Here is an 11,849-nt window from a genome sequence, read left to right on the forward strand (position 1 = left end):
AGAAGTAAAAAGATATATCATCAATCCAGCCAGGTTTTTCCTCTAGAGAGACCTCGAAGAGGAGGGTGACCACATCTGCTTAAAACTTATGGAAGAATAAATGAAGCAAATCTCCCCAGTAAAGGGTATTCCTCTTGAAATGTCTGATCTGATCCTGTTTGCAGAGGGTTTACGCCTGTACAAAGATGGAGCCCAAGAATGGCATATGCGGTAACAACATTGGAGGAAGTGATTGAGACCCAAGCACTTCCTTCATCACTTTCAGCGCAGGTTACCAAAGTGGTAACACTCACAAGAGCCCGTGAGATGGCAAATGATCAAACAGCCAACATCTACACTGATCGAAAGTATGCTCTTGTAGTAGTCCATGAAAATGGACCCATAAGGAAGAACAGAAGATTCACAACTGCTGCAGGAGAACCAATTAAAAAAACTGGAAATATGAACTTTTTCAAGCAGTCACACTCCCAGATCAAGTCATTTACAGAAAGACCGCTGAAGCACCAATGGAAGCAATCATGACCCTAATCACTGATTTTGCAAAGAAATAAGAAGAGGCCTGTAACAGTTTGAAGGAAAAGAAGAACACATACTGAAAGTAGAACTGATTAAGAAATTGCAAGAATCTGCACCTGATCATTGGAATAAAATCAGGTAAAGGGATAGAGCAAAGGAGGATCAAGATTTACTTTTGTGCAAGGAAAATGGAATATGTGTCCCACCTCAAACGGAGAAGGCAACCATGCAATTAGCCCATGGCCCGAGTCATGTAGGCCCTAAGGCAATGGAGAGAAACATAAGAAAGGCTGGATGGTTTATTCGATACTCCAGAAATGAATGCCAAGACTTTGTTAAGGGATGCATAGTCTGTGCTAATAATAACCCAGGAAAAGTAAGACCAGAGTAACACAAATACATTTGGCCAAGTCACTTTTCCTTTTCCAAAGTGGTGTGCGTAGACATGTTTTCAAGGCTGAATGGAAGCCTGCCTGGTGGCTAAAGCAGATGTCAAGACAACAGCAAAGGATCTCCTTTCCAAAGTAATATGCCGCTTTGGAGTCCCTGAAACCATAGAGAATGACATAGGAACACATATTCTGGACACTGGACATATCGTGCAAATTATATGCAAGGACTTGGCAATTGAGCAGGCCTGCCATGCCCCTATCATCCTCAGAGATCAGGGAAGGTAGAAAAATATAGTGGAATCATTACAGACAGGCTAGCTAAATCAATGAAGGAAAAGGAAAGATGAGTCAGTAAAGAAACAATGGCCAGAATCTGCTGCCTCTGGTTCTTTACAACATTAGGACTACCCCTACTTATAGGTCAGAGAACTTGAGCCCTTATGAAATTTTGTTTGGGGGCCCACCTAAGACAGGGTTTTATTTTCCACATTAGACTGCTGTAATGTATAATGATTTTTTTAAAAATATATTTGTCTAATACAAGCAACTAACTGCGATGCACAAGTTTGTTTTTTATTCAATTCCAGATTCAAATCAAGTAACTGGAACATATGATTTACAACCAGGTGATTGGGTCCTAGTGAAAGAACATGTGAAAGTACCCTTGGGACCAAAGTTTGAAGGACCCTTCCAAGTACTCCTGACAACTGCTACAGCTGTAAAGTGACGTGGATACATGCCACCAAGAAAGTACAGCTAATTTCTAAACATGAGTAAACTACTATTATGCCTTGATCTTAGGGCTTCTTCATACAGACGTGTCCATGTACGGAGCCTGATCTGCTCAGCGGGGGATCGCTCTGTCGATCCCCGCTGAGCAGGAAGATGACGGGTCTGCCTCTACACACTGTGCAGGGATGGTCTTGTCAGAGCGCCGCTCTCCCCTATGGGGGATCGGATGAGGACGGACCGTAGAATCCGTCATCACCCGATCCGATCGCCAGACGGATAGAAAAGTAGGTTTTTCCTCCATCGCGCTTTTTTGGATCTGAGCGGGTCGGATGCCAGCAGACATGTCACCACTGACATCCGACGCACCATAGAGGTCTATGGAGTGTCCGTTCAGTTCCGCCTGAAAAACTGACAGGCGGACCTGAACGGACAGTCCATGTAAAAGAGACCTTAGTAGTCAAGGCTATAGAGGAATTTGAGTAATTGCTAGATATAGGCCAGACAGTTAAAAAAAAAAGGCCTTTGGGAATATCCCTTGTTTAATTACATTGTGATAGGAAATATGACAAACTCAGATTACTCTTTGTTTAGAAATAGTAAATTTTCAGGGATTCAACAGATATTTTTTTTGTCCTCATAGGAATCATCGTTATAGGATTGCTTGTTTATTTGTTTTTTTTTCTGGGTGTGCTAAATGTGAAATACAAGGATTATTACAATGGCAGTTAGAACTGAGGAAGATGACCCCCAAGGAAGAGATAGCGTGTTATCCGATAGTCAAATTAGCAGATTTGTATGATGTCGAGATGGGTGATACAAATGAGTAAACATATGTATCCACATACACGCCCAGAAGAACTTTACTCCAACTAAATTTGCTGCTATTCGTTACTATTTCATTCTGGGATTCAGATACATCCAAAAATTCATAACGAATTGCACATGTCTAGAAATTAAATACTAAACTTGTTCATTCCTCAAACACACATTGTGACAGGTGCAGTTGGCATGTGCACTGGTTGTAACACAACTAATCAAAATAATTTACAATGAACTCCGCTTGTCGCATTAACCACTTTTCGTGTGCGCTGTATCACATATATATGTGATCCGACACTTCCAGGTAGGGGGCATACATGCGCACAGCGAAAGCCCATCAGTAGTTGACGGGTAGTCAATGTCCTCCAGCACCTGCCTATCGTCGGGCAGTGAAACAGAACTGCGATCTGTCTGTGTTTAAAAAGGCAGGTCGCCGTTCTGACGGGGGTAGGGGGGGGGGAGTTTGTGTCCCTGCAGAAAAGGGAAATAAATTCCATCTCCTCCCCTAGTAAAAGCACCTAACACAGTATAGTCAAACACTGGCTAGGCACACGGATACCCCTTCCTTTGCTCACCCCTGATGTTACCCCCTTCCCAGCCAGTGTTATTAGTACAATGACAGTGCATATTTTTAGCACAAATCACTGTATTAGTGTATTAAAGTGTCAAAAGTGTCAGTAATGCTGTGTACACATGGCCGGACTTTTTGACAGCAAAGGTCCAACAGACGAATCCGTCTAAAAATTGGATCTTCATCGGACTTTTGCTGTTGAAAAATCAGATGGACTTTAGATTTAGAACATGTTTCAAATCTTTCCGACGGACTCGGGTTCCGGTCGAAAAATCTGTTCGTCTGTATGCTAGTCCAACGGACTAAAACCGACGCTTGGGCAGCTATTGGCTACTGGCTATGGACTTCCTTATTCTAGTCCGGTCGTACGTCACCTTGGTCGAATCCATCGGACTTCGGTGTGATTGTGTGTGTCCAAGTCCGATTCGACGGAAAGTCAGTCGAAATGTCTGACAGAATTCAGTCCGTTGAAAAGTCTGGTCGTGTGTGTACACGGCATTAGTGTCAGAATGGTCGTCGCAATATTGCAGTCCCGCTATAAGTCACTGTTTGCTGCCATTACTAGTAAAATAAATAAATAAAAATATCTCATAGTTTGTAGATGCTATAACTTTTGTGTAAACTGTTCAGTATACACTTGTTGGGGTTTTTGTACCAAAAATATGTAGCAGAATACATATTGGTCTAAATTGATGAAAAAAAATTGCAGAAAGTAAAACATTTTATATATATATATATATATATATATATATATATATATATATATATTTATATTGCAAGAAATAAAAACCACAAAGGTGATCAAATCCAAAAGAAAGCTCTATTTGTGGGAAAGTGGTTAATAAATGTATTGATCGTTTTTACACTACGAGTTCTCTTCCTACCATCATTTCCCTCTGAGTAGTATTACCGAGCTACAAAGTTGAGCTGAGTGAATTCAAGAGGAGCACTAGAGATAGGTGATCATGCCCATGTGGTGAGGTCAAATCCATGTGGGGCACTATATGCACAAGTGGAATAAAGCACCAAGTTCTAAGTTGTTAAAGAGCACCAACACTTTATTCACTTAGGAAGATTTTTATCGGACTTTTGAGGTTTGCACCTATATTTAAATTAATGTATTTGTATCCTTTGTTTTTTTTAAATTGTGATGCACATTGTTTAAGATACACAATATTATCAAAAGTATTGGGACGCCAGTCTTTACACATATGAACTTTAATAGTATCCCAGTCTTAGTCCAATAGTTCAATATTGAGTTGGCCAACCCTTTGCAGCTATAACAGCTTCCACTCTTCTGGGAAAGCTGTCCACAAGGTTTAGGAGTGTGTCTATAGGAGTGTTTGACCATTCTTCCAGAAGGAAATTTGTGAGGTCAGGCATTGATGTTGGACTAGAAGGCCTGGCCTTGCTTTGTGCACTGGTCCAAATCATTTGGTGGAGGGAGTATTATGGTGTGGGGTTGATTTTCAGGGTTTGGGCTTGGTCCCTTAGTTCCAGTGAACGGAAATTTTAAGGTGTCAGCATATCAAGACATTTTGGACAATCTCCTGTTCCCAACTTTGTGGAAACAGTTTGGGGATGGCCCCTTCCTGTTCCAACATGACTGCCCACCAGTGCACAAGACAAGGTCCATAAAGACATGGATGAGTGAGTTTGGGGTGGAGCAACTTGACTGACCTGCACAGAGTCCTGACCTCAACCCAATAGAACACCATTGGGAGGAATTAGTACAGAGACAGCAAGCCAGGCCTTCTTATCCAACATCAGAGCCTGACCTCACAAATGCTGTTCTGGAAGAATGGTCAAACATTCCCATAGACACACTCCTAAAGCTTTTGGACAGCCTTCCCAGAAGAGTTGAAGCTGTTATAGCTGCAAAGGGTGGGTTAAACTCAATATTGAACCCTACAGACTAATGCACACACGGTCGGACATTCCGACCACAAATCCGTCTGATTTTTTCCGATGGATTTTGGCCGAAACTTGTCTTGCATACACACGGTCGGACAAAGTTGTCGGAACAAGTTGTCGGAACATTCTGAACACGGTGACGTTCGTTGCGTACGACAGGACTACATAGAGGCCAGTAGCCAATAGCTTTTGTCTCGTAATTTATTCTGAGCATGTGTGGCACTTTGTCTTCTCTACAAACAATCGGAAAAAGTCCGATCGGATTTTGTTGTCGAAAAATTTTAGATCCTGCTCTCAAACTTCTTCCGTCTGAACTTCCGCTGGAAAAAGTCTGATAGAGCCCACACACGATCTGATTTTCCGACAACATAATCCGATCAGACTGTTTCCGTCTGAATTTGCGACCGTGTGTACAGGGCATAAGACTGAGATGCCATTAAAGTTCATGTGCATGTAAAGGCAGGTGTCCCAATACTTTTGGTAATATAGTGTATCTCACAAGTGAGTTACCTGAAAGCATGTTTTTGAGCAACTTTATAGCACAACCTTTTCCTTTTGTTCTATATAGTATATCTGTTAAAATATGCTGCCTTACGCAAAGTTCTTCAAGTTAATCCTCTAGAAAAGACAGAAAGTGCTGTTTTCCCAAAAAGCAATTAAAAAGGGGCTTGAGAAAATGATCAGATCCCAGGAACACAAATTTGTCAAGGTTATAATTACCTAGGTAGATAGCTTTTCAGAATTTAATAAGCTGAATCTCACAATCCATGAGCAGACTCGTCTTCTATAAAATAAAACGTATTTGACCACTAATGATTTTCTTATTGCTTTCAGGAGATTTTCCCTAAAACAAACTTTACTCTTTATAAACCAACACAGAAAAAATGACTATGATTTGCACTAGCTTTATATTCATAGTTCTCTAAAGAAAAAAAAAAACAATCCTGGCAAATAAAATACATAAAAAAACACTCTTTAGTTTACTTACATATGTATTGCTTTAACCACTTAAGGACCGCCGTATTGCCATTGTACGTCATCACAATGGCACAGGCAGGCACAAGCACGTACATGTACGTGCCTGCCTTCCAGCGGGTGGGGGGTCCGATCGGAGGAGCGATCCGTGATAAGGGGATGGCCGTTGGTTTCTGGCCACCCCCTCTGGATCGCTCCTGGCCAATGACAAGCTTCCTCCCACTGTGTATTGTTTACACAGGAAGGAGGAAGTGATGTCATTCTCCTCGGGGCGGTCTTTTTGACCGCACTACGAGGAGAAGACCCAAAGTAAGTGTGCACCAACACTACACTGACATGTAGGTACACAAAGGCACACAACCCCCCCCCCCCCCCCCCGATTCCCCAGGTTCACCGCCAGGTTTTTATAGCGCTAGGTACCCCGATATACTACCCAATAATGGTTTTAACCCCCTGATTGCCCCTAGTTAACCCTTTCACCCCCTTTTGCCAGTGTCACTAAGCGATCGTTTTTCTGATCGCTGCATTAGTGTCACTAGTGTCGTTAGGTAGCTAGTTCTTTTTTTAGGTTCACCGCCAGGTTTTTATAGCGTTAGGTACCCCCATATACTACCCAATAATGGTTTTAACCCCCTGATTGCCCCTAGTTAACCCTTTCACCAGCGATCACAGTATAAGTGTCACTGGTGACGCTGGTTAGCCAGTTAGTTATTTAGGTTCCCTGTCAGGTTTTTATATAGCGCCAGGGACCCCCATATACTACCTAATAAAAATTTAAACCCCCTGATTGCCCCTAGTTAACCCTTTCACCACTGATCACCGTATAAGTGTTACGGGTGACTCTGGTTAGTTTGCTTTTTATAGCATCAGGGCACCCACCATTTATTACCCAATAAAGGTTTAACCCCCTGATCACCCGGCGGGTGATATCAATTAGGTTTTAGGCTCAGGGTCTGCGTCGCCCCAGGCAGCGCTAGGTTAGTGCCAGTACCGCTAACACCCACACGCAAAGCATAAACCTCCCGTAGTGGTATAGAATCTGAACAGATCAATATCTGATCTGATCAGATCTATACTAGCGTCCCCAGCAGTTTAGGGTTCCAAAAAAATGCATTGTTAGCGGGATCAGCCCAGATACCTGCTAGCACCTGCGTTTTGCCCCTCTGCCCAGCCCACCCAAGTGCAGTATCGATCGATCACTGTCACTTACAAAACACTAAACACATAACTGCAGCGATCGCAGAGTCAGGCCTGGTCCCTGCGATCGCTAACAGTTTTTTTTGTAGCGTTTTATATTTAAATCCAGAAAGCAGTGCTTGGTTTTCGGGGGTCCCGTACGTGGCTAGGCTCCCAAAAAGTCCCCCACATGTGGTATCCCCGTACTCGGGAGAAGCAGCAGAATTAATTTTGGGGTGTAATTTGACTTATGCCCATAGCATGTGTGAGCAATATATCATTTAGTGACAACTTTGTGCAAAAAAAAAAAAAAGTTTGTAATATTCCCGCAATTTGTGGCAAAATATAAAATATTCCATGGACTCAACATGCCTCTCAGTAAATAGCTTGGGGTGTCTACTTTCCAAAATGGGGTCATTTTGGGGGGTTTGTGCTATTTTGGCATTTTATGGCCTTCGAAACTGTGATAGGTAGTGAGGAGTGAAATCAAAAATTTGCACCCTTGCGAATAGACTCCCAAAATGTCCCACACATGTGGTATCCCCATACTCGGGAGAAGTAGCGGAATATATTTTGGGGTGCAATTCCACATATAACCATGGCATGTGTGAGCAATATATCATTTAGTGACAACTTTTTGTAAAAAAAAAAAAAAAATGATTTTTTGTCATTATTCAATCCCTTGGGACAAAAAAAAAAAAAATCAATGGTCTCAACATGGCCCTCAGCAAATAGCTTGGGGTGTCTACTTTCCAAAATGGGGTCATTTGGGGGGGGGTTTTGCCATCTTGGCATTTTATGGCCTTCAAAACTGTGATAGGTAGTGATAGGTAGTGAGGAGTAAAATAAAAAATGTATGCCCTTAGAAATCCTGAAGGCGGTGCTTGGATTTCGAGGTCCCGTACGCGGCTAGGCTCCCAAAAAGTCCCACACATGTGGTATCCCTGTACTCAGGAGAAGCAGCAGAATGTATTTTGGGGTGTCATTTTACATATGCCCATAGCATGTGTGAGCAATATATCATTTAGTGACAACTTTGTGCAAAAAAAAAAAAAGTTTGTAATATTCCCGCAACTTGTGGCAAAATATAAAATATTCCATGGACTCAACATGCCTCTCAGTAAATAGCTTGGGGTGTCTACTTTCCAAAATGGGGTCATTTTGGGGGGTTTTGTGCTATTTTGGCATTTTATGGCCTTCGAAACTGTGATAGGTAGTGAGGAGTGAAATCAAAAATTTGCACCCTTAGAAATCCTGAAGGTGGTGATTGGTTTTCGGGGTGCCGTGCACGACTAGACTCCCAAAAAGTCCCACACATGTGGTATCCCCATACTCGGGAGAAGTAGCGTAATATATTTTGGGGTGCAATTCCACATATAATCATGGCATGTGTGAGCAATATATCATTTAATGACAACTTTTTGTAAAAATATTTTTTTTTTGTCATTATTCAATCCCTTGGGACAAAAAAAAAATATTCAATGGTCTCAACATGGCCCTCAGCAAATAGCTTGGGGTGTCTACTTTCCAAAATGGGGTCATTTGGGGGGGGTTTGTACTGCCCTGCCATTTTAGCACCTCAAGAAATGAGATAGGCAGTCATAAATTAAAAGCTGTGTAAATTCCAGAAAATGTACTCTAGTTTGTAGACGCTATAACTTTTGCGCAAACCAAAAAATATACGCTTATTGACATTTTTTTTACTAAAGGCGTGTGGCTGAATAAATTTTGCCCTCAATGTATGACTAAAATTTAGTTTATTCGATTTTTCTTATAACAAAAAGAAGAAAATATCATTTTTTTTCAAAATTTTCGCTCTTTTTCCATTTATATCGCAAAAAATAAAAAAAGGAGAGGCAATCAAATACCATCAAAAGAAAGCTCTATTTGTGGGAAGAAAAGGACACAAATTTCGTTTGGGTGCAATATTGCATGACCGCGCAATTACCAGTTAAAGCAGCGCAGTGCGAAATTGGAAAAAGACCTCTGGTCCTTAAGGTGTTTATTGGTCCGGGGCTGAAGTGGTTAAAGTCATGCTTTTTTTCACTTCAGCTGGTATGATTATCACTCCATAAACCTTTACCCTAGGTTCACACCAATGCCTTGCGAGCGCACGCCCCCCCCCCCCAACCATACAAGACCACATGCCCTCAATAGTGGTGTAGTGGTTAGCATTCTCGCCTAGCAGCAAGAAGGGTCACTGGTTCACATCCCAACCATGACACTACCTGCCTGGTGTTTCCATGTTCTCCCTGTGCCTGTGTGGGTTGCCTCCGGGTACTCTGGTTTCCTCCAACACTCCAAAGACATGCAGGTAGGTTAATTGGCTTCTGTCCAAAATCAGCCTTAGTAAATGAATGGGGACCTTGGATTGTGGGCTCCTTGAGGGTAGGGACCGATGTGAGTGTGCAATGTACAGGGATAGGGACAATTGTAGACACTCACTCAAGTTGGACTGGTGTCTTCAACCTTACTAAGCTACTCAACCTTACTAACTATGTAACGGGGGGGATGGGTGCTTTGGAGGGACAAGGGTCTCTTTCTAACAACCTTGGGCTGCAGTTGTCAGGGTCTGTGAGCAGGGTGGGCTTATCAAAGTCTGGAAGTACCTTTCAACAAGGGGGCCCCCAAATCCCCCCATGGGTATTGGGTACATCATACCCCTACTCATTCACCTGAAAATGCAGTGGAATGTTAAAAAAAACAAGACAAGTCCTTTATTTTAAAAAAAAAAGCCCAGAGCAGTCTTCTCCCAGAGCTGTCTTCTTCTTTGTCGCCTGTTACCCGCTAAAAACCAAAAAGTTTAAGTCTTCCTCCGATATGTTGTTGCCTGCTGTCTGGCATCTGGCATCTCTTATATAGCCATGGGGACTGCCCATCTGCCGACGTCAACCGGAAAGCCCGTCCCGTGTGGCAAGGTGTCTTAACAAGGGGCAGGCTCTTCTGGTGACGTCACTGGATGGCCAAGCCCTATGGCTTAAGATGATATAAGATAATATAAGATATAAGATAAGATATAAGATATAATATATATATAAGATATAAGATGATATAAGAGATGTCAGACAGCGGGCAACAACATGGAAGACAGCTTGGGGAAAAGACAGCACAAGGAGAAAACAGCTCAGGGAGAAGATAGCGCAAGGAGAAGACAGCACTGGGAAAATACAGCACAAGGAGAAGACAGCACAAGGAGAAAACAGTTCAGAGAGAAGACAGCTTGGGGCTTCTTTTTCAATAGAGCAAAAGTCGACTCTTGTTTTTTTTTTTATTTCATTGCTTTTTCAGGTGAATGAGTAGGGGTATGATGTACCCAATACCGATTCACATGGGGGGGGGATCTGGGGCCCCCTTGTTAAAGGGTGCTTCCAGATTCCAATAAGCCCCCCCACCCGCGGACCCCGACAACCACAGCCCAGGGTTGTCAGGAAGAGGCCCTTGTCCCCATCAACATGGGGGCAAGGTGCTTTGGGATGCACCCACCCCCCCCCCCATGTTGAGATCATGCAGCCTTGTATGGTCTAGGAAACGCAAAATTTCTGTAAAGAATACTAACGTGAAATTTAGGGCAAACTGAATAAATTACTCATGTTTTTGGTAAAATAGAAAAGACAAGGTTGTGTCGAGTAAACATATTTTCTATAGGCAACGCTTCAAAGGCCCCCTATAAGTATCGGTTTAGTGTTATAGAGGAGGTCTTGTGTTGGAATTACGTCTACTTTAAAGCCCAACTACAGACACAACTTTTTAATATATTTCGATAAAGTATTTAGTGGTAGAATATGTGTTATGATTATTTTTTTTTCTGTTTCTCTAGTAGTAGTGAGCAGTGATGAGTCAAACATTCCTGGGCTAATTTCAAGCAAGGTTTGGAGAACATTACTAACGTTCAGGTGCCTAACGAAAACCCCACTGAAGTCAATGAGAACTAAAGATTCATACACACAATCGGATTTTCCGCAGACAAGACTTTTGTCCAAAAGCATGTGCCTGGATTTTGTCTGACATACTACATGGTTTTTCAGCTCTTTAGAGCCACCCTTTGGGCTTCTTCTACTAATTTCCTGTTAGTAGAAGTTTGGTGAGTGTTGATTTGCGCTTTTCATTTAGCGCTTTACAGTTCCTTTCTGAGCGGCCGTTCGTCAACCTGTCATGTTGCGGAATCGGAGCAGATAATGTGTTATTTATTATTGGCCAGTTATTGCTTTAACCCAAGTCCAGTCCAGGAACAGGAGGAGGAGTTCTTGGACCAAAAATTGTTTGCTTTATTAATCGTGACCAATTATGTCATATGCCTTTGCTGCGGGAGCTTCAGGAGAATAATCCAGATGATTTTCGAAATTATCTCTGGATGGCAGACCCCTGCTTTCCCCAACTCTGGGCATTGTTGACCCCCTTAAGAGAAGCAGGACACATGCATGAGGCTTTTATTTTACTTTTTAGTTGAATAATAATGATTTGGTTTGTTATATTTTCTATATTTTTGGATGCATAGAATGCACTTTTTGGTTAAATTCTATTGGCAGATAGCATGTCTAATTTTATTTGTTTTCTTTTTTTAATGTACAATAAAACAATTGTAGAGAATAATACTTGGCTATTTGTTTTACTTCAAATGACAGTTTGGGAGTAGGCAGTTACATAAAAAAAAAATACAATGTAAAATTAACAAGGGACACCAACATAGTTGCATCTTTGATCTTAAAAACTGGGGGATAATGGTGTTGTGGTAACTTGCCCAAAATAAATAAATA

Source organism: Lithobates pipiens, unplaced genomic scaffold (genome assembly GCF_037356315.1).
Source record: "Lithobates pipiens isolate NorthernLeopardFrog02 unplaced genomic scaffold, aLitPip1_a1.2 Scaffold_13, whole genome shotgun sequence".
Classification (NCBI taxonomy): domain Eukaryota; kingdom Metazoa; phylum Chordata; class Amphibia; order Anura; family Ranidae; genus Lithobates; species Lithobates pipiens.